The sequence below is a fragment of the Grus americana genome, chromosome 1 (genome assembly GCF_028858705.1).
Source record: "Grus americana isolate bGruAme1 chromosome 1, bGruAme1.mat, whole genome shotgun sequence".
Classification (NCBI taxonomy): domain Eukaryota; kingdom Metazoa; phylum Chordata; class Aves; order Gruiformes; family Gruidae; genus Grus; species Grus americana.
In genome coordinates this window covers 150,910,278-150,937,785 of record NC_072852.1, presented here as the reverse complement: position 1 = coordinate 150,937,785, position 27,508 = coordinate 150,910,278, and the positions used below count along the sequence as shown (strand labels likewise).

General features: G+C 42.1%; 1 protein-coding gene and 1 long non-coding RNA gene across 2 annotated transcripts in view; one reads left to right on the top strand and one right to left on the bottom strand.

Annotated features, from left to right (window-relative positions):
* ST6GAL2 (ST6 beta-galactoside alpha-2,6-sialyltransferase 2) overlaps nucleotides 1–27,508 on the top strand; it is a 191,950-nt gene that overhangs the window by 80,862 nt on the left and 83,580 nt on the right. The window lies entirely within an intron of this gene.
* On the bottom strand, nucleotides 2,308–23,521 carry LOC129208210 (uncharacterized). Its single transcript, XR_008577716.1, has 4 exons — nucleotides 22,741–23,521; nucleotides 12,215–12,319; nucleotides 10,446–10,501; nucleotides 2,308–2,837 (listed from the first exon to the last, which is right to left on the bottom strand). It is a non-coding gene; the product is annotated as an uncharacterized LOC129208210 (long non-coding RNA).

The following is a 27,508-nucleotide window of genomic DNA, read 5'->3' as shown; positions in this document are numbered from 1 at the left end:
GGTGGGAGAAATCGCTAGGCAAAACCACTTGGGCACAGGCTAAGCTACAAAATGTGTTTCTTCATTCAGATCCATGTTTTCAGCAACGAGGGAATTTTGGGTGCCATCCTTTGTCCTACTCACTTTTTCTGCTGGTATCAAGGCAGGCATTTAGCATTCACTCTCCAAAAGCAAAAAAACCTAACTCTCTTTTGGTGGGTACTCAAAATCACTGATGACTTATAAAAACACAGGTGTAAATGTGGTTGGAAGGGATCCCAGTGAGAAAAGAACCCATTTATTACTGCTTTTAGGTTTATTTCAGCATCCATTAGAAATTATTTGGAATTATCAAAACTACTCACTCTGACCACAGAGAACACTTCAGAAAATCCCATTTTCTGTGTGTCATCATACTTTACTTTCAAGTTAGCTTGGTTTTGGCCACATTATAAATGGATAAAGCATAGTTATTTTAATGATAACAGATAATATGCCTAACTCTCTAACACAATCTTCCTGTGCAGGCTTTTCGTTTATCTTGCATTTTCTTCTGTCACTGTTACTGTCACTTCCATTACTCTTACTGAGAATTGCATGCCTTTATAAGAATCCGCATAACAGCAAGAAGGCTCTGGGTATTACAGTGAGACAGACAGACAAAAGCGAATATGGAAAGATACTATAACACAACAGTATGACAAAATCTCCCTATAATTCCACTTTCTTGCAGCTCTCTGGTACTTGTGGCAATCTAAATGGATACTACAGGTATCCTGTTCAGAAATACATATCCCGAGAGGCATTTGACAGAAAAAAACCCCAAGTAATATATTTATCAAGATCTTAATTCGATTGATAACCAAAAGGGTTTTTAAAAAAAAAAAACAAACACAAAAGCACTTGTACTCATATGCAGGAGTAAACAAACTGCTATACAAAGTACCCTAAATTTCTTCCTTTAAACAGCGGTAGCATCCCGAAGGCCTTACCACAAATCTGTGTTGTACAGGTATGTAATCGTGATCCTCCTGGAACTGATAAGAAAGTAGTGACAGGCTCCATTGGAGTATGGATTTTGAGTGTATTCTGTTCCCTGAGGGTTCCTGCACTTTATCCGCTAAAGACATCCTTACTTTTTCAGACTGATGTGTGACCTCCAACCTTCTGTTACCAGTTTTCAAATATAACTGTTCACACAATTTTTCAGCTGCAGAAACAGGCATTTCTTCACGCTGAACTGCTCAGGAATAAAATTAAAGTTCACATAAAATGTAGTGATGTTTTGGAAATCTTCCTTCCTGAGCCAATATCTGCTTGTTAAAATAACAATAAATAGGATTGTCAATGCACAGAAATTACATGACATTGCCTTCCCAGAGTAAGTGAACACTTTATTCCAAAATAAATAACAATATTCTGAAACAATCGCTTCACCCTAGAATTTTTGCTGAATAAAAAAAAAAAAAAAAATCTCCTGGAATAAAACCACCACATTCTGGGACACAAAGAACTTGGAATTACTCCTGACAGTGTTAATGTAGCTGCATCAGAATCATCATCTTGGAAGTGCAAAAAACTTGGAACTTCTCTCGGAAATGAGATCTACAGGTTGCTATTCTCTATATATGTCAAGTAGTTTTGAGCTTGGCCATCCTCTGATGGGCTAGGAAGCTGGATAAATATTATTTTGAACTCTAGACCCATTCTACTTCTTTTGGCCTCCCACATCACAATTGTCAATAGGGAGACAAGGTCATCATACTCAGATGTGCTCACAGTTAAAGGACCTGTTCTAGAAGGTTGAATTTTAATGTACTAGAGATGAAGACCTTAGAGGATTACAAGGGCTTACTACCTAGAAACAAAAAACCAATATGGTCTGAAGGTTTGTTTAAATTGACTTTAATGACTTTAACTTTATTTCAAGCCAATAAACCTGAAGTAGCACTTGCTAATTAGCAAGCCAGCGTCTTAGCTGATTTTCTTTCCCTGGGTCCACAGTGTAACCATTGCAAATGACCCTGTGACTTTCTTGTGCCACAAGAATGGGTTTAGAGAGTCTACGTTAGGGCACTGAACAAATGTGATGAACAGCCCAACATAGCCCACTCATTTTATAAATATTGCAAGTGGGGTTCTTAAAACCTCCCCATTAGTGCTTTTATTTTGGGAAACAATTTCACCAAAAGGAGACAAATACAAACAAGAGTTTCCAATAACGGGGGGAGGGGGCTATCGATATCTGAGCAGTAGGTGTTCTGGGAACAGGCCTCTTTTCTGTGAATGAACCAATTCACCAATTCTGTGATCTAATGAATGAACCAATTTGCTTTCTCCTTAGGAGAAAAAATTAGAAGAGGATTTCATCCCACTTAATCAATATTAGTCAATATTAGTCTGCCTTGGCGAAGCTAGAAGGCAATTAAAGCGCACACACCTCCCACTCTAATTCTATATTCATAAAGATCAAAGCAAATTACCATTAATGATCAGCTTCCCCCCATTCAAACACCATGGTCTACCTTTGGCAGAAATGAGCTACTTCAGGCAACCAAATCGCTATCAGAGAAATAAAATCAGCCATTTCATTGTCTCAACAGCTGCTGACAGTGTCTTGTTGCTTGCAGGATGATGTGTTAGCATCTGGTACATGCCCTCTGAGATAAGGAGTGCTACATATTATTTGGGGAATTGGATTCCAACAAATACCTTTGTTTCTGCAATTTCAGCAGAGCTCTTCACAGGTGTGAACTCTGATCCATCTACTTTGTGCAAAGTGCCAAAAGGAGCGTGACAGAAGAGACTGGAGGACAGCATAATTCAGATTCTTTGGTTGTCATGCCTGTACTGTAGACCTGAAAGAGATGTTTTGATATTTCACTGGTGTGGATAAAGACTGCCTAATCTCCTTGCACAGTGTGCAACTGTTCATACACTTTTTGCTGGCATTTCAGTGATACTCTTTTGCTCTGCAATCCCAAATGTCTAGGCCTGTGAAAAGCACGTTATCCCATTTTTAAGTGAAGTTTGGCTTTGAGAAAATTGGCACTCTAGAATATAAACCAATATATATACAGAAGAAACACAGGAAAATTCATCTATTAAAATTTCTTTTTGTATTCCATGAATACATTTTACTCTGGTGAGAGTATATTCTGCTACTCGTTCTACCAGTTTCTCTACCCAGCTTTCATGTAGCTATCAAAAATTACGACTTCTCTCTCCCCCTGCCCCCTTCCAGAATATTATATCGATCTGGTATTGAACAGGACTTAACCTGTCTTTAATCAGAGCTCAAGTTTATTTAAGTCCTCACAGATTAATATACCACATGCTCCTCACTGTCACACATTCCTCTCCCACCACAGACACAGATAATTAACAGCTAGGAACTGATGTGACTCTCTATAGCCATTTACAGAGTAAGGTACTCAGAAATATATAATGTTTTTTACAATGCCTTTGTATCATTCTTATGGGTCCAATCTGTGCGGTTTGCTACAATCTAGATAAGCCTTTGTGTTAATCCCACTTACAAGTATTAGCAATCTCCAATATAATGAGATCATTTCACTCAGTGAGGTTTGGGGTCTTCATAGAAAAAACAGTGATGAAGCACATGGGGGATCTTTGTACAGATGAGGTCTTTCTTTGATGAGCACTGCCTCTGATCTCAAAGAAACACTGTGGGCCTCCTGATCATTCTTCTTCCCAGTCATATAAATATCCAACAGGGCCAGCACAATTCTTACCATTGCATTGTAAGTGCTCTGCTATAATTAATCTTTTTTGTTGCACTCCTTCCTGAGTGATTTCCTTTCTAACTAGATATTTCAAAGAGAGGAAGAAAAATGAGCCTTGAATTGCAGCTACATTGCTGGCTTTATGAAGATACATAGTACAGCTAGGCAAACAAATTCTCCAAACTTGAACAGCCTTCCTTGAAACCATGGATATCAAGCAGACACTGTTCAAAACAAAATGATAAATTTTAAGCAAAGAAAAAAACCCACCTCTTTTAGGTCATATAAACTAATTATTTCATGTTCAACCACATGCATTCATTCTATTCTCACTTGCTATTAAGAAAAGAGAGACAGAATTTAGAAAAAGGCTACTGAGTTTGATGTCAAGGGTAAAATACCCTTCCTGCATCTGTTCTCTCCTGGTCACCTCCTGAGGACTGTTCATGGTCATACTGCACACTCAAGTGCAAATCTGTCAGTGACACCACAAACATTGGGGTTCCAGTAGGTCTAGGTATTGTCTAAATGCCTTGGAAAGTGCTCCAAAATGGCTGTAACCTCAGAACTGCCCGACCTGCAGAATGCCTTTGGAAGAGCTCCTTATAATTGAAAGTGAATTAAGGGATATGGAAGAGGAGCTTCCAATGAAATCAGAGCTCCACATTTAGTTCAGTTATAGGCCTAGCACCAGACTAGCCTTGGCTATTTTCGCATACAAGGTTTTACGGAGCCATGCTAAGGAGATCTCCTCCACCTAGGAGGGGATCCGCTATATGGGTCTTAATCCAATGGATCTACAAATTCAAATCTTTCACCTCATGTTTAACCCTGTCCCCTTCCCAGATTGATCGTATGTCCTGAGGGATCTGTATGGAGAGTTGCATTCTGTGGTCAGAACAAAACTGCCTTGTTCTTTGCATTTTTCTGTTTCCCTCTTACCCCTTGCTCAGGAAAGGATATTGTGAGTAACAACATCTTAAACCTGGAATATTCACAGATGCTGTGTGTCTTTATCTCAGGCACAGGAATGCTCATGCAAGTCTAGCTGGAGCAGCTACTGCCTTCAGCTCTTTGTTACTATTCCCACAGCTGAGACATTGTTCTGCTAAGTGTGAGCATTCCCAGACTGTTTTGTTGCAAAAAGTCAGCCAGTGGGGGATCCTCTGGTTTTGGGATCTTTTGGGTTAAGTTTTGGGTGGGATCACTATCAGCCTAGGATCCTTTGGGTTCCACCAAAAATATCAGGCATCCTGCTGTACTCAAACACATGCGAACAAATGGGCCAGATGTTCTGCTTACATTTTTTTGCATATGTAACTGATATGGTTTGACTTTTTCACCTAGACCCACCTAACGTATAACCAAAAAAAAGACTCCAAACTGAGATTGTTCTATGCTCACAGCAAAAGGCTCCATTGAGCTCGCTCTGTGGCTTGAGTCAAAATGAAACCAGACCAGAGTTTCATCCTTTGTCTCTTTTTTTCTGAGTATATCAGCACCAGGACCATAAGACAATGGACAGAGCTGCCATTTGTGCTTCAAATACATGTGGTTGCACATTTAACCTTCTGCAAGGATAGCTCCCTCTTCCTTCACAAGAAGTGATGCTGTCTACTGTCCTGCTTTTGTGCCAAAAGCAATAGATGAAAAAAGTGGTGTGTTAAACGTTTGTCAAACCAGGATAGCACAGAGGAGAATAGCCAGCTTGTTTAGGCTTTTTTTTTGTTTGTTTGTTTGTTTGGTTGTTGTTGTTTTTTTCTCTAAAATGACTTCAGGATGGTAACCTTTCAATCCCAAGCAGCTATGGTTACTAGATCTGTGCTTGGTCAGATAGATAAATCTACTGTTTCCATGGGCTGTTGGCTGCTATGTTTTCTTTTTCACCTAAAAAACAAGTTTAGTTTGTTCTTGCCCTCCAGGGAAAAGTTTTTTTCCTGTTTTCATGGTGTTAAAGTCCATTTTCTTAAAGATGTTTTCTCCCCTTATGTAAATTATAAAATGTTGGCTGTACAGCCACAAAAATGTGTTACTCCAATTTTCTGTTGTCCAATTCCTTGTATTCTAGGGGAAGAGGACAAAATCTGTGTTTGGACTAACCAGAGCCTCAGAGTTTTGCTCATTTTCATGTCTTAAGATAATGATTGTTTTGTTTCTTATTTATTTATTCTTTTTCCTATCATCTTATTTATTTATTCTTTTTCCTATCTTACATAAAAATTGGGGGGAAGTGGGAGGGGGAAGAGGAGAGAGGACATTTAATGTGCCCAGCTTGTCAGCTGAAGTAATTCATCACAACTCTATAAAACCCAAAGGACTATTCCAGTTTGCACCAGCAGTGCAGCTAGTTTGCCAGACAAGTTTTCTCATTGTTACCCTGTTTTTCCAGCACTACTGTTAAATCCTTGTTTTATAATAGTTTTCTATTTTCTTCTGGCAACACCCACTGTTCATTAGACATTTTTGAATTCAAGAGGAGGAATGGGTTTTTTTGTCAAAAAAGCCCTGCTAAACAGGCGCCAATGCATATAATTCAGAAACTGTGTAATTATTTTTTAAAAAAGAAGTTATCACTAACTAGTGTATCCAAAACTATAATTTCCAAATAACTGCAATTGTGTGCTATGTAAAAGATGAGGAATTAACATTTTAAGGCTGTTGAGACTTCATTCTAGCCAGTGCTCAGAGACTTTGCAAACAAATGGTTTAAGTTGTATAAAGTAATACTATTGTAATCCATACAGTAGCTGTCAGACTTGTGATAGAAATTTTTTTGTGTGTTTGTTATTGACTGGTGCCTGTAATATTGTATAACTATTGATTGTGACCCCGGAACTTCAGACCTGTCCACGGAAAATGATTAATATGCAAAGGCATTAAATGTCAGGACATAATCATAATACCTAAACATGGAATAACTATTCCTCACCTGTAGCCTTTGGACAAGGTCTTCCATAAAACTCATATATGCTGACACTACTGACAGAGGCCTGATCCTGTACTGACCTCAGTGTAGGCATTTGTCTCTGTCAGGACAGAACTTGTCTTAAATTGGAGATGTGAAATGGGCTTGAGTGTTATAAGACAGATAAAAGACCTGCTCAGTTAACTTCATCCTATTTGAAAGCCGCAGACTGAGTTATTTCATCTATAATAGGCAGCAACCAGACTTTCAAATGGGTCCAGTCAGAGGATGTGAAACCCTCAGTTATTTTTAGTTTTAGTTTTCAGAATGTTTGTCTTCTCCCTGGAGCCCATAAAAATTTTTTCCATTAATATTGTCACATTCCCGCACTTCATGCTTTGCATGACATGATGTGCTGTGATTGACCTGACCCGAGAAGATACTACTCAAAGCAAGGAGACAAATACAGCCACAAATATTACCATGACAAGAGAAAACCCCACCTGTGCCAAAGCAGCAGCTGGGTGCTGCCTGGGCTGGTAGGACGCAGCACGCAGGGATCTGTGCACAGCCGCTCTCCAGGGGTCTGACCGGGAATCGGCTGGGGTGGACACCCCCAGTCTCTGCGCTGGCTCTAGAGACGAGCACCCTTCCCTCCGCCTGCATAGCTACAGCTCCTCTAAGGACAGGAGAGGGAAAGGGACGGGTCCATGCTCAGGCTGCTCAGTCCCATTCAATGGATCCAGCTGGTGAACTTAATGTCTCAGCAAACTCTAACCCCCATCACAAAAGCTGTCCCCTACCATGACCACTTGTTCTGCCTACAAGATTGCTCTGGTGTTAGTTTGGCAGCCCAAGCCAGGTCAAAAGGGGAACTGAGGAAGAAATAGGAGTCGCAGACTTCAAGGAGCAACATTTTAAGGACATGGCCAGTGTTCCTGAGGGTACACCAAGAGGCACTGACTCTGAACACATCTGAGCAACATCAGAAGAGTGGCACTGAGGCTGGAGATGGGCCTGACACATGGCTGGTGGAGAGGAACTCAGGCTGCAAAAGAAAGCAATGTCTCAATGAGCTGTCAGAGGTTAAGGAACCGTGAGAGAAGCCTGCAGCTAGTCATGGGTGGATCCTGGGACAACAGAGGAGCACAAACACATTTTGCACTGAGGGGAAGGAGACAGAGGAAAGTGTCAGGTGAATAACTAAAACAGGAGAGGGAGACACAATGGACACAGGACAGATCAAGAAATGAAGTGGGTTGTGGCAAACTGAGGGCGAATTAGAAAATTAGATCTATGACAAAGAAGGAAACAAAGACTTGTCTCTTCTCATTAGAAAAAAAAAAGGTTTTAAAAAATTCTAACTGAGGTTGGTTTTTTCTGTGTCTCAGAAGTGGGAATTGGCCAAGTGGAATCAGTTCCACCTAAATGAACGTGTCGGAGTAGTGTCTTTCTCTGGAGGCCCTCAAAGACTCTCCAATGACAATGCAGCTAACTGAAGCACTTACATCAGAAGACTTTTTCACCAGGTGCTTATAGATAAATAAGATGCCTAAATTAAGTGGACGAATCTCATGCAGTGGCACTAAGGGAAGTGAACTGCATCATTCCGATACTGTCACAAAAAATAGGTTATTCTTACAGCAACACAGCTAACGTTGTGAAATACTAAGGGCTTGACTTCTTTTTGATCTTCTCAGACTTCCTCAGAAAAGCCCCCTCTGGATGGGTGAAGCAGAAGTAGGACAGGCAGAGCCTTGCCCCTGCATCCCCCACTTCTTTCCTCCCTGCAGTTTTGGTAACCGTGATGGGAAAGGGAATCAGATGAGAAGATAGTCTATTCATTCCTCACAAGGGCCAGGGACAGAGCTGTTACAACGTCTGGACAGGGTCATCTACTCATTGTAAGATTTCAGCACTGAATCATAATGGAGTGAATTTTACTCTGCTTGTAAGCATTGAAGGAGATACATCTAATTTCACATTGGGATAACAGACAATTGGAAACCAAGGTTTTAGATTTGCAAAAATATCAGATTGCTTTGGAAAGGAAAAATAGGTCAGGTCATGTCGCTCCAAATAAGTGCTCAGCAGACCAGCTCAGTCAAGAAAATTGGTGTTGATATTATAAAATATGGCAACTTCAGAGCATCTTGAGTCTGAAAACACTAAGCTTTGTACTGCTAAGTGTCAGAAGAGAAACATCCAGCTAATTTTCATGGTCCTGAATGAACATAGGCACTGTTTTACTGAATTGATGTACTAATGAATATTATCTGCCTCTTTTGAACTCTATCTGGAGCTTTGCCAGCAAATTTGCAATATTTCTGCACAACCTCGAGACCCTGCCACTGGATGCAGATCAGTGTTACAACACAGCATGAGGAGGGATGTTGGCTACAGGACAAAAACACTCCAATGAAAGTGTGTGAGGACTTTCACAATCAATGTGCTCTCCAGGTCTGTAACACTTCCTGAAGAAACCACCTCCGATGCTGAGTCTGGACCACAGCAATGTGTTTATTTCCTTTCAACAGCAATAAATTCAGCTCCAGCCCGAGCTTAAAGGGAAGGATGGCACTGCGTTGTGACCCCATGGCCACATTACCTGCCTTGAAACAACCGGTGTTAGTGGAGGAGCAACAACCCCCTTAGCCTTTCACCTCCTTTTGTCCCATCTCACCCCCTGCCACTGGTAAATCCACATCAGTAAATTCACACCTGCTTGAATATTACTAGGCAAATAATACACATGCCCAGCCATGTTGAAAAGATCCTATAGAAATGAAACACCTGCTCGTTAATAAAACTCTGAACACTAGGTAATTAAAGTCTTGTTAACCCCACGACTTCTGAAACCCACCCCTATTGCTCACACAGCTCCCAACCCCGCACAGAGGGGATTGCCCAGAGAGTCGCTCCTACCTGCAGCAGATGCTCTTATTATTTAGGCAGCAAGATCCTTAGGGACCCTGAGCTCTCCTCCTGCAGGAGCAATCTGTGTAGTAAATTTGAGTGAAACTCAAATGGCAGTTGGGGTGAATATTTTTCGCAGTGCAGTAGCATTAGCCTCCATGGCAGCATTGCTAGTGCAGGGGGATGTCTCTCTGCCATTCTCCCAATACAAGTTTGTGTTGTTCCAGGTGTTGTTCGAGCACTTCTCAGATAGATGGTCCTGGACTGAGCAGCTTTTTGTTTCACGATAAGCTCAGAAACACAACCTGAACGCAACAAAGCGGTGGAGGACAACAGTGATGTAATTACTAAGAACATGAAAATTGGTGGTTATCACAGGCCAGGTATTGCCAGGCAGTGAAGAGTTTTGAGGGTAAAGACAGGTCACCAGTGATTGATAGATAGGGAGGGAAAGGGAGGATCGCTGCTGAGGAAAATGTGGTTAAAACAGGAATGTGGCTGTCATAGCTGTATTTACATGCATATAGGCAGAGCAAAAGGTCCCTGAAAGAAGGAGCACCCTATCACATTGTTCATTGGATTTTTTTTCTTAGATACAAGTTACTTTTCATCTGAAAGAGGAAAATTTCACCCTCAAAAGAGAAGAGAAAAACTTATTTCTTTGTTTAAGGAAAGTAATTTGGAAGATTCAGGAATCAGTTCCAAACACAGTTGATGCAATTTCTTTTTCTGTTTTACTAAACGTAGTTTTATTGATTTGAATATATCATTAACAGAAGTAATTGAAAGGGCAAGGAGATAGAACTGTCTACTATAATTTAATTTTTGTTCAAAATCTATATACCTGCTGCACTCTCAGTTTCAATATTTTGGTGTATTGCCACTGGCAGACTACTTACTGAAAAGACTCCACTTCATTGGCAGCAAAATGCTCTTGTGACTTCTCCTATCACAGCTGTGGAGACAAAAATACATAGACTTTAGTTTAACACAATGCTTGGCTGCAGTTTCAGTAGGGATACCAGGACAGACTAAAGGCAATGCAACAGCAAGTTAAACCAGCAAGTGCTTTCTGTGGGCCTGATCCTATGACCATTCACGTGTGAGTAACCTTGAAAGGGATTTTGCCTGTATAAATGATGATTTGGTGTGTCAGTCAGTGAAAGCTGTGGGGTTGGATTCTCTGTTCCCTGTGCTGAACAATGCAACAAAATGGTCCCTTTTTTTTACAGTTGGGATGACTGTATTTGTTACTGTATAAAATGACTAAGGCACTGTGATTGCAAATTTAATATCACAAAAATTAAGAATCACATAACTTAGCACCGCAATGCAAGCACCAGTGCAACTCTGATTTTTGCACTGTGCATATTAAAGCATCCAATCCAGCTTCCTCAAAAGCTCCAGAGTGCTTCACAGTCTCACCCTGTGCCCTGGGTCTTGCTCAGACCAGTGTATGTTAGCCCAGATCTCGAGTCCCACTGCAGGCTCTCTCTGTGATGACAGTAACGCAAAGCAGGACAATACAGTGGAAAGGCGGGAAAGAGAGGAACAGAGCTAGCATCTCTATTTTCAGTTGTGGAGCTAGCATCTGCATTTTCAGCTTCAGAGTGGAAGACGTCCTGGCAGAGCCTGTCCCTGGGTGCATATAGAGATCAGAGTTAACTCTGCTTTGGACAGGAGCCATCGACAGTGAGAGCTGATGCCCCGCAGAGCAGCTACTCCAACAGCCAAACCAGCGCTAATGGAGAGAAGTCCTGTCTCTGTCCAGGCATGGGTCAGTGTGAAGTGGCTGGTGTACTGTGGTCTGTAAGCCCTTGCTAGACAAAATTGTTCATTTTTTTATCCCTGAGAGGCTCTTGTTCACTACAGAGATCTAGGCATTATTTATTTCAATTTGCCTGCTGCCATTAAAACCAATATCTTGTGCTCGTTTTCTATAAACCAGAGGCAATGCGCCTCATTTAGCCCAAGACTCTTGAGAGGATGGGATGGGTGGGAGCTATGCTCTGAGACTCTTCTGCAGTTTACGGTACAGCTACATCTGCAATGATTAGCTTTCACATTTTCAGGACCTGACAGCCTCTGCTGGTTCAGAGAAGTTATTTCATCCTCACCTGTCTTTTCCTAGAAAAAGTGTAAGGAGACCACTCTTAACCTTGACAGTGAACCAGAAGGCCTGCTGACCACAGGAGGGGCCCCTCCTGGCTACAAGATTTGGTTTGCACTGATCTTTTGCTTCAGATGAAACGTCAGATTTTTTGTTCATTTGATTGGCAAGGCAGAAAGCTTTCCTGGGCTCCCAGAAGTACGAGAGGTCCTGGGTGCTATAGTCTGTCATGGCAGCTCCTGAGGGCACAAAGAGCATTTCAGAAAAGCAAGAAAGGGGTTAAAACCTCTGCAGCATCTTACAAATGGGATATATGCTTTAGTGGCTAAGTTATTGCTTGCTTCTCTTGTTTTCCTGCTGCCTCGTATGATCTTTACTGGCCGATTCTAAGTAGTACAGGAAGAGTAGCATATCTACAATGGCAATAACAGGTAAATTGCCCTCATGTATGTCTATTGTGATAGAGTCCATCATGAGACGAGATATCCTGAAGGGGCCGGACTCTGCTCTCGGTGGCACCGGCCCCTGCGCCACTGCCGCTTCAGCAGAATTACTTACAGTCTACACCAGGGCGTGTGAAGTCACGCTCATCCCTCGTGCCACGTCTTCTTCCTTTTCCTTAACGCTCAGAGGTTGTTTCTCGCTTTTACGATTTATTCCTTGCTGAAAGGCAAACGAGTGCACTGGTTCTCTCTTCAGCTTTTTAATATCACTTGAATCTCTATGGGTGCAGGACAGATTTTCTCTTCCAATAAGAGAAGGGATTAAGAAACTCAGATTTGGCAGAGTAATGGAAAGAGATTAGAGAATTCAAATACTTGGTACAGGGGTTACAGCTCAGTTCTCATAGCACATGAAAGTGCTTTATAAAGAATTTGAGAGGTCAAAACATAAAATTACTTTCCACCATGTTGCTAGTTTTCCCTGGCTGCTGTAGAAAAGCACATCAGAGGACCATTTTCCCCTTCTACTTCAAGCAATATTGTTTCTCTCATTACAAAACCACTGCATAAAATTTTGTGGTATGCCACGTCTGATTCTGCTCTCTCTTGCACTTCTGAAAAGAAATCGCTAACTACAAGTGCAATAACTCCTAGAAGTTATACTGTCATGGAATGCACGGAGTGGGAAGAAAGGCAGAATCCATGTGTTGAAACCTATATTGGAATAGAAAGTGTTCAACTTTCTTTATTTGGTCAGGCATTCAGAAGTCTCTTTCCTTTTTTAACACAATACTGCTGCAAAGAATGATTTTAAATTGATTTGACATTATTATACTGCAGTAATCTTCCAAAATCCATGCTAAATCAAATGCTTTCGGTGTACAACTTCTCATAGTCCCTCGTAGCTCTGTTTTCTATGGTTCTCCAACTGCAGTAATTTCCCCATCCTTCTCTAGAGAGATTTCCTTCTATATTTCCATACCATTGTTTACAATTACTTCAAAGTGCAGTAAAATAAAATAAGCGTGGAAGTGTGTGCAAAGATCAGAGTTGTTTTGTACGCAGTTAAATCTTACAAAAACAGAATTCCAGAAAGTCAGAAAATAAGCCTGGTGCCTGGTCTCTGTGAAGGTTAAGGGACCCGTGTTGGAGCCCGGAGGCAGTCACACGCCAGGGACAGACACACAGTGCTGAACATCACTCTTCTTTTGCACCACCAGCACTCCAGCAAGTGAGGCGGAGTTACGCTGCCACGCACCAGCCTAACAGAGCACAGGAACTGACCCCCCTCTTGTTACAAGCTGATGTGAAGAGCTGCATAGAGGAAACCATTTGCAGTGCACAGTAACATGTTTTCATTGGCCCAATAAAATGCAGGAAACATAGTAAATATTTTCAAGTGCCACCTACTGGCACTTTATCTAGTATTTACATAAATACAGCTATTTTTCATTTCATAGAGCAGATGAAGGGCTCTAGAAATTGGATAAGTCTCATCAGCTGTATGGCCAACAGTTGAGCAGACTTCAAAGCTAGACATTACAGCATTTTGTGCTCAGCATGAATATCGCACCTTTCTCCTGAGCAGTTCAGAGACCTGCAAACACGAGCTAAATCTTTGTAAATCCATGTGAAGCAGATGCAATCAGTGGAAGAGCATTCTCATTGCAAGCAGGACTCACCGAGGACAGCAGTTACCAATTCTCGGTTCCACTGTGGACCTCATGATACATTTCTTGTGAACGCTCCAGCTCATGGAGCCAAGAGATTGTGTGAGAATATAAATTCTGTTCAGGAATAAAATGGTGTATGTGTATGGTTCTGGAAGACGGTAGTGGAAACCCGAAAAACGGGACTCCCACCAGCCTAGAAAGCAAAGAAACAAGAGGTACCTACAGTAATTTTTTTAAATCTCAGAGGTAGGTGAAGGGAAGAGCTGGTGAATTAATTTGCATACTGGGGCTTGGCAGCATTGCAATGAGCTGAATGATGAGGCCAGCATCTCACAGGAACTCTGTGATGCAGCTGGCAGGAAATCCCAGGCTTTGTCACTCCCAAAGTCCCGCCTGCAAATTGCTTCACTGATCAGTACATCTGATTCGTACTAATGATACAGGCTGAATATGGGACTGGAGCCTCGGGTTTGGTTTGGTTTTCTTGTTTTGGTATTAATGCTACTGTTAATTAATGTGAATCCCTCTATATGGCTATTTTCCTTGCAGGGCTGAAATGCCTAGAATGTTGCAAGAAAGGATTTTATAGACTTTGAGAGAAAACAAAATTAATTTAATGACATCAGAAAGTGATTCAATATAGCCATGAGTTTTTAGGACAAATTATTAGCCTTCTGCAAAAACTCCAACCGAGATTTATATTGCCTGCAAAACTCACTAATGATATTGAGTCTAGGGTCTTATGAACCAGTTTAAAAGAAATTATAAATCTAAATGAGCACATCTGAGCATGAACCCTGCCTTTTTCTCCAGACTAAACCAAGATTTATTATGAGAGTTATGAAACTTTGGACCCTATTATATATTAAAGAATCCTATTTATGACCACATAATTAGGTCTGAATTATTGTGCTTATTCTAAACACTTCTTTTGCAAGATTTATGTCTCAGTTATTTTACAACTTTCAGGGATGAAACTTTCCATTCATAACCACAGCACAGAAAAAAACTTTCTTCTGAATTTTTTTGAAATACCATCAATCACACTTTAGAACTAGAGAGGTGAAAAAATGTTATTTTTTTAGGAAACCCTCACACCTACTGAAAGAGGTTGTGACCATGCTTAGCTTTAAAAATTACTTAACTTTGAAAGCTATGATTTTACATCCTCACTCCCTGAGGTATTCAAGCTCATTATTTACAGTACTGCTTTTCAAATGTAAATGCCTAAGAATTATTTCCTGTGAAAGGCGTTTGTTGCATGCCTATAATAAAAAGACTAACATTCATAAAATTATTTTCTTGCCATCTGAAAAAAGTATCTCATTTGAATAAAAATAATTTTAAATTTTGCCACTGAAATTTGGATCACTGTGCTACTTAAGATTAAGAAAAAAAGGGAGTGATTCCCATGCCCTACTGTCCAGGGCTACCAGACACCAAATCTTTAAAGAATTAACTGTGAGAAGTGTTCTTGATATCTGAGTCACATACTCCCTGGACAAACCATAATTACTTGTCACTACAGATGGAATAGATAGCCGGGATGTGGTAGCCCTGGATTACAGCTGATTCAAGTCATTCACTGCTGTCTTGAATTTAATTGCAAATATGGACTTCATACATTCCCCTGGAACACCACGGTAGTTGTTTTTTAACCAGCCCAGGACTTCAGATGAGAGATTTCTGAGAAGAGTAGCCCATAGGTTTTATTTAGTGTTTACTGCAAATGAACATTTGGCTGAAAGAACCATCTCAGTCTTGTGGATCTGTGTCCTTCCTGTATCACACTTCGTCTCTACCAAGCTTATTTATTGTGGTACTAGATGTATCCTCCCATGGCTTTCTTCAGAGACAGAAAATCCTCTTGCAATTGGGGCAGCTGGTAACCATGCCCTGAGCTCACCGCAACAGAACCAACAGGGAAGCTGCTCTGGTTCTCAGGGCAGCGGAGGGCTGAGAACGGCAGGAAGACAGGCAGCAGGAGACTTCTCTGAGGCCAGCTCCCTGGTGATCAGAGGCAGGCCAGAAACAAGAACAAAACTTCCAGCCACTGTTTAAACAACAGCAAAGTCCCATAGCAGAATTCCAGGTGGGATAGGATGGACAAACAACCCTTGCACTGTCTCTGCATAAGGTTCCAGTGACAGCTATGAGGTGCTGAGAACATTAGTCTGTAGCAGCAGAATATCCCCTACATGCCATCTGTACATGGCCCAGTGTGCATAGTCACCAACGCATCCCTTGCCAGACCTGCAAGGGGAACTTCAGTACTCGAGCATGGAGAAGGTTAGACCGAGCTTCGTTTCTGAAGTAGATTTAACTAGGTCAAAGATTTACTTCGGTTTTATTGATTTATGTATTTATTTTTAATATATAGTAATGCCACCACAATTCTTAATGTAGGCATAATTGTGTTTGGACAAAAATGTTTTAATAATTGTGTGAGATGTGACTGCCTGCCATAGCAGGGAGCTGAAACCAGTTTTTTGGAAGTGTGGTTCCCATCCCTCATCAGATATTTCATGTGCCTGTATGTCTGCACCGGTAATTAAAAATAATCAAGCCTAAAAGTCTGCACGGTTGCTCATTTACTCTTGCAAAACCATAACCAGCTTTCCCTTGGAAAGAAACTACAGCCAAATTAAAGTGATGTTGGTTTCAAATCTTATTAACTTGTAGAGCCTTGTGCACAAAAGGACCACTCACACCGTGGTTCCTATGAGGCATAACACAGAGTTTGGCCCTTTTTAGGAAACTCATTACTTCACAATACATTATTGTGTCTGACTGAATTGGCACGGATATGCTTTGCAAGGCTGCAGGAAGAATCTCTGTTGTCATGCCAAATGTTTCTCAACCTGTGTGTGCCTGTGTTCAGGTCTGATAAGGTTATCTGTGGTGCATATGCTTCTCATCCGAAGGTTACATTCTTGTACTGTCCGTACAGGCTTCAGGGAGGTTGCATTTGATGCTGGGAAAAGTCCATGTGGAAAGGCAATTCTGCCCTAGCCCAAGGCTAGGTCAGGCACCCTTTGCCCTCTTGTACTTTTTACCTGTGACTTGTACTTCCCTGGCTGCACCATCCCTCCAGTTCAATGGGAGAGTGGGACAGTGCCCCATTCACCCGCAACTTCAGTTTATTTTATGTGGCACTTATGGAGGCAGACATGTGAGTTCACATACTTTGGGGCTCGATGAGGTGACTGAAGCAACTCCCTCACACCTCACGTACAAGCTTGAACTACTGTAGCAGAAAAGAGGGCCTTGCCCTTCCCAAAGGTGTTGTGAAACGAACCCGGACCCACTGCTGTCCACGTGCACTAGGCACACGCTGAACATGCCTACTGACCAAAGGTCTTAAAAAGAAGGCTCTGCCTTTTGGGTAGGGACAAGGTATCCAGCTCACCAGTTTTTTGTCCATATATACACTGATGTTCATATTTAGGCATCTACTAGATTTCGCAAGCACATCTCAGGCTGGGGGCTGCTGGGCTGTGGATGGATTTCAGTGCTGGAATTTGTGGTCTTATTTTAGGTGCCATTGCAGGTACTCTGGTTCTCTTTCCAAAGCATGGGTACACTGGAAAATTAGGGCTGCCTGAGCTGTCTGTAAGTCCTGATCTAACTTGATCCAAACACGGGTTTTGCAATGGCTTAACTTAATTGACTTTTTGTTTGTTTGTTTGTTTGTTTTAGATAGTAATACCGGCATAATTCTTACTATTATGCACAATTATGTTAGACTAAAGATTTCTTAATAATTGTATATCTTCCATGTACAAAGGAAATGGTACTGGTAATTTTGTCCATGCTGGGAATTTGTACCTCTTTGTCTATATCAGACTTATCAAAACAATGCTTTTCAGACATCTTTTATAGACTTCAGAGTTGCAACAGTCCAGTTTTTGTGTCTGGTACACTGATGTATAGTGTGTTGCATTTTTGAAGGACAAATGCACATTTCTATTGCTAGAATAGGACTTTTTAAAGTCATATGTGGTTGCAAAAGGTCAAGTGTGCTAACGATGTTAGCTGACGCCCATTTTCCACTGGTTTCTTCCTTGAGTCTAAAAATGTTCCAGTTTCCAGCCAGCTTCATTTCATCTGCTGTTGTCTCCATGAATCTTCTTTCCACCATTTTGTCTTCACTGTACATGGATGCAGAAGTGCAAGGAGTGTCCTGGGTCTTCCTGATTCCTTCCCATTCTCTATTTCTTTCTTCCTGTTCTCATTCCCTAGGTAGTGATTCTTTTGCCACCTGGAAGATGTCCAATGCAATGTCTTCCCCAACTACTTTCTTACCACTGATTGTCTCTTTCTTGGCAAGATGCCTCCCTGATGTCAAGAAGAAAATAAAATCTCTGAATCTATAGTATCAATGCTTACCTGGAAGGTTTTGTTTGCCAGCCTGAGGACTAGAATTATTTTTTTTCTATTTTTAATGCTATATTCTGCAGAAAAGGGTTGTTAAGAAACAGCTGGTTGTTTAGGAACAGATGTGCTTCCTATATAGTAATAAGAGCTTGGTTGAGCAAGTTCTTCTTCCTCTGAAGGACTGGAACAGCACTGACTCCAGAAGCCCACTTCTGTAAAAGCTGCAGATCAAGGTTCTTTGTGAGTTACTAGCTTCAAAAGCAGGTGATGAAGAGGAAGCAATCTCTGAGTCACACACTGACCAAATGCATGGTTCATGATGCTACGTCTGATCAATCTGCGTAAACAGCCATGGCTGGAAAGTAGCTTTCTTGACCCTAGCTTTTCTTGGCGTCCCTTCACTTATGTGGCTGAATGCAAACATCTAGCTGCCCTTCCTATTTAAACAACTGCAACCTATTTGCACAGGAAGATAATTGCATTGGTTGCCTTATCAAGGTCTGCAGCAAAAAGCTGTGGAGGAAGATGATAGTCGCTCTGCTGCAACCTCCTATAACAACCCTGTACGTCCTTCTGCTGTAATCCTGAGCGAGTGACAAAGAGTGGGGACAAGGACCCTTCTCCTCCCTGCATCATTTCTGGCATTTAGACATAAAGGGAAGCTTCATGCCCACCTTCCAAGCCCCCCAAGTGAGAGCTGGGCCACCAACTCATGTCAGTCATGTTCCACATGTTTATACATGAGAGTAACAGCAGTTGCTGCTCTTTGAGCTCCCACAGCCTTGGTAAAAATGCCTTCAGGAGCAGCTCCCTCTGCACCTTCCCCCCACTGCTCGATGTGGCTTAGTGCCACAATCCAGCCCTTAGACTGCAAATGGCTTGGAGCGGGGATTATGCTTTTCTTTTATGTTAAACAAGAGCAACCCACACTGAGTGGGCTCATTAAAAAATCATGTTGTTCAACACTGATCCCTTGGGCTATAGTTAGAGCTTCACAACATAACATGCAAGAGACAGGTTGAATTCTCAGGCCAGCCAGGCTCAGAAAGGGATGAGTGGACAGCAAAACAGTGTGTCGGAAGAATAAACCCCATACCCACAGTGGAACAAGGCAGCCTTCAATAGGAGATGTTCTTAACAATGTGGTTGCTGAAATGAATTTAGAAAGGATCCAAACAGGTGTGAAAGAGTGGCTGTTTCTGTCAACCAGAAAGATAAGTTCTTGGCAATGCTGCATCACAAATCACATTAAAAAACAAATTAAGTAGTACCTTATGCCATTACTAGAAGGTGTATTTCCTGGCCTTCCCTTCCCAGGAAGCCTACCCATCTCTAAAGACCACATGCGTAGGTGGATAAACGACACAAGAAAGAGAAAAATGACTAAGTAGCTAAGCCTATTGTGCATAGTATTAACTTCATAAATGTCCCTAATGATTTTGCTATGGGTGAAGTGCATGAAGGAAATAGCAGAGATAAAAGATATTAGAGTGCATAACGACTGAAGGATTCCAAGCATAAAACAGATGCACCACTTGAGCTGAAAGTAGAATGGTGTCCTGAGAAGAGCATTGAGACTTCAGTTTTTTTCCATCCTAAATATTAGGAACCTTAAGTGAAGAGAACAGGATCCCATGCACAGTTGCTGCTCCAGATATTTTGACAGGCTTCAGCCTCTCCGAGCAAACTCTTCCATGCAAGATCTTCCCATTGTTGATTTGGCTGCCCCTGCAGTCCCCCCCATCCAGCTGCACAGGGCTGTTTGCAGGAGAGAGATCTCAGGAAAGAGCATGCACAAAGGAGGGAGGGGTGAAGCTTGCTCCATTCGAATGGGGGCTGCCAAACCAATTGCATTCATACTCCCTGTATTCCTTGGTGCATCATTTGGAGATGAGATTTGTTAAGTAAATATCTGTGCATCATGATAATGATGCGGTTCAATCATTTGAGCCTCAGCACTCTACCAGCCTGAACTGAAGGAGGCGGACAAGAAACTTCTCCATTGTTAAAATTGCAATTGTGTTATTCACTGTCAGGATAAAAAAGGCTGAAGCTTTAAAGCAGCTGGCGGACACACAGACATCACAGAAAAGCAGTGTCTCTGCTGGGTTCAGGGTGCAAGATTAAAAGGATATATGGGACAGAAGGAGAACTGAGGTCATTTAGAGCAGCATTTCTCTGTCTTGGTCTGCAGAATACCAACAATCTATCAGATATTCAGAGATGATCCTCAGAAAGATTCTAACTACTTACATTTCAAAAATTGAATCATTGTAGAATCATAGAATCATTTTCATTGGAAAAGACCTTTAAGATCATCAAGTCCAACCATTAAAGTAGCACTGCCAAGTCCACCACTAAACCATGTCGCTAAGCACCACATCTACCCGTATTTTAAATACCTCCAGGGACGGTGACTCAATCACTTCCCTGGGCAGCTTGTTCCAGTGCTTGACAACCCTTTTGGTGAAGAAATTTTTCCTAATATCCAATCTAAACGTCCCCTGGCGCAACTTGAGGCCATTTCCTCTTGTCCTAGCACTTGTTAGCTGGGAGAAGAGACCAACACCCACCTTGCTAAAACCTCCTTTCCCCTAAATTCTTCCCACTCACGCAGGTAAATATGCCAGAGAATTGTGGGAAGGAAGCCAGAGGTAATAAAACAATGCTCGGAGTGAATCGTACTGAAATTAGCCTGATGTGACAGCGTTGCATGGACTAGTCCATGACCATCCTTTGAGAAAGTCAGATCAGAAAAGGCTGAGAAACACCAAGACCTGCAAAGAGTTCAGCATCTGACTTGATCAACTTGTGAGAATTTATTTTTTCCTCCAGGAGGCTTTTTGCACAGAGATAGTTGTATATTAAAGCCCAGATCACACACTAATGGCCTGATCATCTGTGTTTGTAGCAACCCACTGTCTTTACAGTAATCCTCTTTTTCCTTCTCCTCAGCAAGGCGGACACAAACCCTGCTGCTTTCTGTGGGCTCAGTCTGCAGGAGAAGAACTAGCAACTCTTTTATCGGAAGGTAGGGAAAGGAAAAGGCGACCAAAAGTCTCAGCATTATCCTTTTGCACCTGAATGACTGCGTTAAGGACAGAGGGGGCTGCCCTGGGGCCTGTAGTGGCAGAGACCGCAAGCACCGGGGGTGCACATGAGGGCACCACTTGCCCTGCAGAAATTTTGCCTCAGGAAAAAATGATGGACTAGCTAAATCACCCTCTTTCACTTTGCAGTGGAAAGCTGGCACGTTACCAGCACACTGTCCTCACGCCTGGACAGTTCTGACAGCTGGGGCACATAAACCATATTGTCCTAAAGAAACAGCCTGTGCTGCCGAAGCACTCGTGCTCCGTGTCACCGGCCCTGGCAGTGACCTGACTTTGGGACCAGTGCAGGAGAGGTCCTTCCTGAGCCCAAGCGGGACCCAAGGGACAGCCCCCCTTCCCTCCTGGGAAACCTCAGGCACATTTCGAAAGAATTCCTCATTTGTGACTGGGAAGATAAGCATTTGGACCTAAATATACCATCAGTTTGGCCTGCCATGGTACCATCTGGAGATCGTTTGTAATCTCTATAGTTCGGTGGGTTAGCACACACCCCTTCCAATAGCTGGAGGAGAACTGGTGATAACTACCATGAAAACAGCATCTTTATTTATAGCAAAACTAAGAAAGTGCTTAATTGGTTAAAAAGCTGCAGAATTGCTTTTCTTAATATAGACTTGAGTTCAGCAACAAAGTTAGAAATAATTACCAGGAATCTGTTTTAGAAATACAATATTTTATTCATCTGGAAGTAAATAAGTTGCTTACTAGTGCATGCCAGGAGGGTAGGGCGGTGTCCTTTCCATGGCGTTCCCTTTCCCAGGTGTTATTTTATGCCTCAAATACTAAAAGACATTTTGCTGCTGCTCAATGGGAGAAAGCAAGCTTGTAGTGTGGAGTACGCAGGCAGAAGTGAACCAGTTTTTTCCAGCTGGAACTAGGTTGTTGCTATAGCAACACCCAAATGATAGACAGATTTTCTGAATGTGCAGTGGTCTACTGTGATAAGAGAGCTTCCAGGATTCCTACCAAATAGCTCCAAACTTGTTGGAGTGCAGTAACACCAAATGCCACATCTTTGAAATTACACAAGCAAACAAAAAACAGCGCAATAACAAAATCATTTTTTCACCTAGCTTTCAAATAAAATCCCCACTTAACACATGGCATTTATATTCCTAGACAACATCTTCCTGCCAATCTCTTTTTAGTGCACTGGCATTCTGAATGACAGACCACACTCCAGGTTTAACACCACCTACGGACAGATTCAATAAGGTGGGGTGCAAGGTCTTGTGTGCACAAGATGCTAGCTCCTTTGGATTTTTTTTTTCAGGTTGTATGCAGCCTGCAACACCGGTGAGAATCCTGTTGAGTCAGTGAAGCTTTGCAAGAGCACACCGCTCTGCTCATGGCTTTATTTTGCAGCACAAAGAACTTAGAGCCTAAATGGCTGAGCACGCGGTGGAACAAATATTATATTCATAAAGCATACAAAGAGAAGTTTCCCAGGGGCCACTTCCATAAAGTATAAAACATACCTGCCTTGGCCACGTCCCCCTTGCACACACTGTGCACGTGGTTTTCATTCAAAGTACTTTCCTCCTCCACTCTTCCTTCTTGCTCTGCTCCAGGGCAGGAGGGTCCAAGATTTTGGATTTTCAGGAAGAAATCACTTCCTGAGCACAGCTGGGGCTCATGAGCATTGCAGAGACATTTTGGCCGTGTCTCTTCATCATCCATTACCTCTCAGTGGGAGTGCTACTGCACCGTCTGCAGTCTGCAGCTGATAGAGTGTGTTTAATGTCCTTTTGCCCCCAGTACCCAATCCCTCCGGCAGTTCCTCTCCCTAGGAAGCTGCTGCCAATTATATTGGTGAAATCTTCCAGTGAACTTAGCCTGATTTCTGTAAAGGCAATTTCATCCCCATTGAAATGTATCTGTAAATCCAAGACAGGGGTTTTGACCTGTTTGTGTGTATGAAATGTAGTCTGTACTTAGATTACCCTCACCACCCTTAGATCTGTAACCTAGTTATTACTAGTGACTTTATCCTCACAGGAGAAGTGGGACACAGGAAGGTTTTAATGGCAGCTTTGATGTAAAGGCAGCTGGTAACTTGGAGACCTTTGCACAAATGTTAAATGAGAAGTCTTGTGTGGAGCTGGAAGCCCAAATGTCTTCATTTCAGGGCTTAGATCTTATGCACATAGCCCTTCTACCAAACATTTCCAGATAATAAAGAAGAAAAACTTTCCTACACCCAAATGTTAAAATTTCACTGATTGCAAGAGGAATTATGTGTGCAGAAGGGTGTCAGAAGCAGAAAATCACATGCATATCTAGGTATTAGAAAAGATATGTAATTTAGGAAAGAATTAATAAATGAAAAAAATAACTTACAGTTCGATTAAAGTTATATGCATTTGCTTTGGGTTTTTGGGGGTTTTTTTGTTTGTTTTGTTTTTTTTTTTTTATAATTATCTTACTACTTAAGATTGCATTGGAATATATTTTCCTTCTTGCTTACTCGGCTTATATGGCTTTGATAATGTCCTGCAATAGGGCTCAGCTGAATAAAAAGATTAATTGCCTTTATGATTCACAAGGCACTCTGGATAATTAATTACTCAGCATCTATGGTTTGGCATGTGGTCATCAATCGTTCAAAAAATTCACATTTGTAAACATATCCTTTGCAGCTGGTCTTCTTATGTCAGACTTCAAAATGACTAGTGGAGATATGAGAGAGCTATAAATGTTTTTCTTTGAAATTTACTGGTTGTGCTCCGGTTTATTTCTTGTGGGAAAAATTAAGCAACAGATGTGGGAGGACAGGAGCTCTAAGGAAGAATGGTAAAGCATCTTGAATGGTTCTCAAATTTACTTTCTTTTCCCCTTTTTGCTAATAGATGCTGGAATCCTTAAATGTTCCTTGTTGTGGCTTGGGTCTGTGAGCATTTGTTCTGGTTGTAGGGTGGCTGTGTGAAAAATTTTGGTAAGTCTGAGATGAGACCTGTTGCAGAATGGGAAGAAAAGCTAACCAACAAAGTTTGCCTCCATTCAGCTCTGCTCAGCAGGGGAAAGAAGTGTAAGAACTACAAATCCTGAAAGAATAGGCTTTATTTTTTATAAGAAACACCGACAGCTTCACAGCTTACCAAAAGAATTCTTAATACTCTCCATTGTAAGAGTTAGAATCATCTGATCATTAGATGATAGCAAAAATCACAACCATCTGAGCTAATTTTTTTCATGCTGGGGGTGAATTTTGATACATGAGACAGATGTCCTACAGCTAGCTGATTCCCCCACTGCACAGTCCTGATTCGTGACCGCCCAGGGCTGCTCAGTGCCCTGAAAGAGGCAGATACTCTGTGAGGAAAAAGAAGTGCCAGACATTCAGACAGACTCACCTTCAGGTTGCTTGAGTTCTAGCATTTCCTAAGTTGCAAACACCTGCCATTTCAACCTGTACACTTTGTACAAAGTGATTGGCAGTCACTGTATGTGTGCATATATGTATGTAAATACAGAGAATGTATACAGCATCTATTTTTACAAGTGATACAGGGAAAAGGGACTGAACACCATTCTTATTTAAATTACAGTGTCTGTTGGTTTCACTTGGTTGTTTTTTTAAAGACTTGTGCTTTTAAAATCAGATGCCAGCTACCATGCCACAGGGTGGAATTTTGATCTGCCTTAAACGCAGGCTTCAGCTATAGAGTTGTTGAAGGACTTATATTTAGAATCGGAAGGACCTCCCTGGTTGACATGAAACATCTCCACAGCATGTCCTGAAAGGGTAACTGCTATAAGGAAGAACTTCTCCTGGGAGGCCACGACCAAGACTTTTGATCAAGAGTAGATACAACTTCCGTGATTGCACAGGCTCCACGTGCAGATCAATGTAACTCTCATGCTTATTCACTTGCCCTGCTATGGTGAAGAGATTTATGTATGGCAATTGTCATACTCCCAGGCAGCTCTGCCCCTGGGCCCTCCTAATATTCTACCCTGGCACTAGGGTAAGCTATGGCTCCCTCCACCCAGTATGTATTTTCCAATCCTGTTTTGGGGGGTGGAGGAAAAGGAGTCTTTAGGATAGGTAGTTTTGTGGTTCAATAATATATTAAAAGGTGAGCAAATTTGCTTGTCTGCTGCATATAAGTCCTGGGAAAACTCAGAGGTGCCAGCGTTGTTAGCACCTTGTCTTGCGTCTTTTAAACCCTCAGTCTGTCAATGTTGTATGGATGCTCGATTCCCACCACTTTGGGGGCAGAAGAAAGTCAAGAGTGATGTCAGGGTCGGAGTGAGCCAAATTCCAGGTACTGCGGAGTCACAGGCAGCACGCACGCAAGGCAGGCCACACTGCCTAGGGCTGGGGCCACAGAAGGCGATGATAAGGCAGGGCAGATGTAGCCTACATCGTCCACAGTAGAAGCAGAGAAATTTACTTTACATTTATCTTTGTTTTCCTCAGACACTGCGGTGGCATGTTATTACAGGCTCATTTTTGCTACAGCTTAGGGAGGAAGGCATCTGGAAGAGTGTCCTGTGCAGGGACAGCTCTGCCAGCTCCAAAGTCTGGTTCACAGTGTCAGTTCTTCCCTGGTGAACAGGTTAAGTGAGCAGTGTGGCAGTGTGCCCTGAAGAGTCTGGGGAAGCCCCATGCAAGGGAACACTTGGACCCATCAGAACAACAAAAATTCCCTGAGTACCACTGTAGGGCATTTTTTACTTATGTGGGATGGAGGTCGGAAGTGCGTAGCTTGTGCTGCACAGGACTCACAGGCTTGGATGCTCAGAAGCATTACTGAGGTATGCAGAAAGAAGAATCCGGGGGCAATAAATCAATAGCACTGCATTATGTGTTATGAAAAACCTTCAGAAGGGTTTAACATAGCTATCTAAATGAATGCAGTGAATGAGTTTTAGCATAAATTACGCAGTCATTGCCTTCTCCTACTGATGCACATGATAAGGAAAGAGATTTTGCACTGCTAAATACAGAAGGAATGTGGGGCAGAGACACTTTTGTATACCTTGAGTAGAGTTTGCAGTTTACAGAGCCTCTACTGTGTCACTTTGTCGTGGTTTAACCCCAGCCGGCAACCAAGCACCACGCCGCCACTCGCTCACCACTCCCCCCAAGGGGATGGGGAGGAGAATGGGGAAAAACCCAACAACTCGTAGGCTGAGATAAAGACAGTTTAATAGGATAACAAAGGAAGAGAATAATAAAATAATAATAAAATAGTAATAGTAAATGTAAACCAAGTGATGCACAAATGCAATTGTTTACCACAGGCAGAAGGAAAAAAAAAAAGCAACAAACGTCCGATGCCCAGTCTGTTTCCAAGCAGCGATCCCTCCTCCCGGCAGCTTTCCCCAGTTCTGTCCAGAGCGTGATGTTCTACGGCAGGGAACATCCCTGTGGCCAGCCTGGGCCAGCTGTCCTGGCTGTGCTCTCCCAGCTCCTTGTGCACCTGGCAGGGTGCAGGAAGCCGGAAAGTCCTTGACTTGGTGTAGACACTACACCTACCCAGCAACAACTAAAAATATCAGTGTGTTATCAACATTATTCTCATACTAAACCCAAAACACAGCACTGTAGGGGCTGTTAGAAAGAAACTTAACTCTATCATCTCAGCTGAAACCAGGACACACTTCCACTCAGAATACCACATTTGCCTGCCATTTAGGCCTGGCCTGTGTTAGAGAGGCTTTATCCAGCTAAAGCTATTTTCACTAGCACACAGTGATAGATGGGTTTTTTTGTGTGGATGTTCGTTTTACATCTGTTTCTGGAAGCTGCAGTTTAGGTGTAGTTATACTAGTATGAAAGTATCATTTGGACTAGAGGAACTTGTTTTGCAGCCTGAAGCAGAATAAGCTCTACCACTAGAAGCACACCTAACTGGTATAATTGCACTGGGACCCAGGGAAGTAAGAATGGTTCTTTACTGGTGCAGTTAAAGCTGCAAGACTTGCTAGTGTAAACAAGTCTTTAGATGCATTTTTCCCACTCTAGCTGTTTCGATCCAAAATAATCCCAGATTTCCCACGTGGGAACCTGGAGTGCAGCGAGAGAGACGGGACTGAAAATCAAGGGTTCACAAACTATGCATGTCCACATGCAAGGACCTCCTTGCATCCAAAACTTCAGAAAAACACCTGTTTTCTTTCCGAGTACCAAATTAACAGAGTGGCTGAGCTATGTAACCATGGTTTATTTTTAACCAACCTGATTATGGTGATGAACGCTGCTGAAATTGCATCTGTGAAAAAGGCCATCACGTTCTG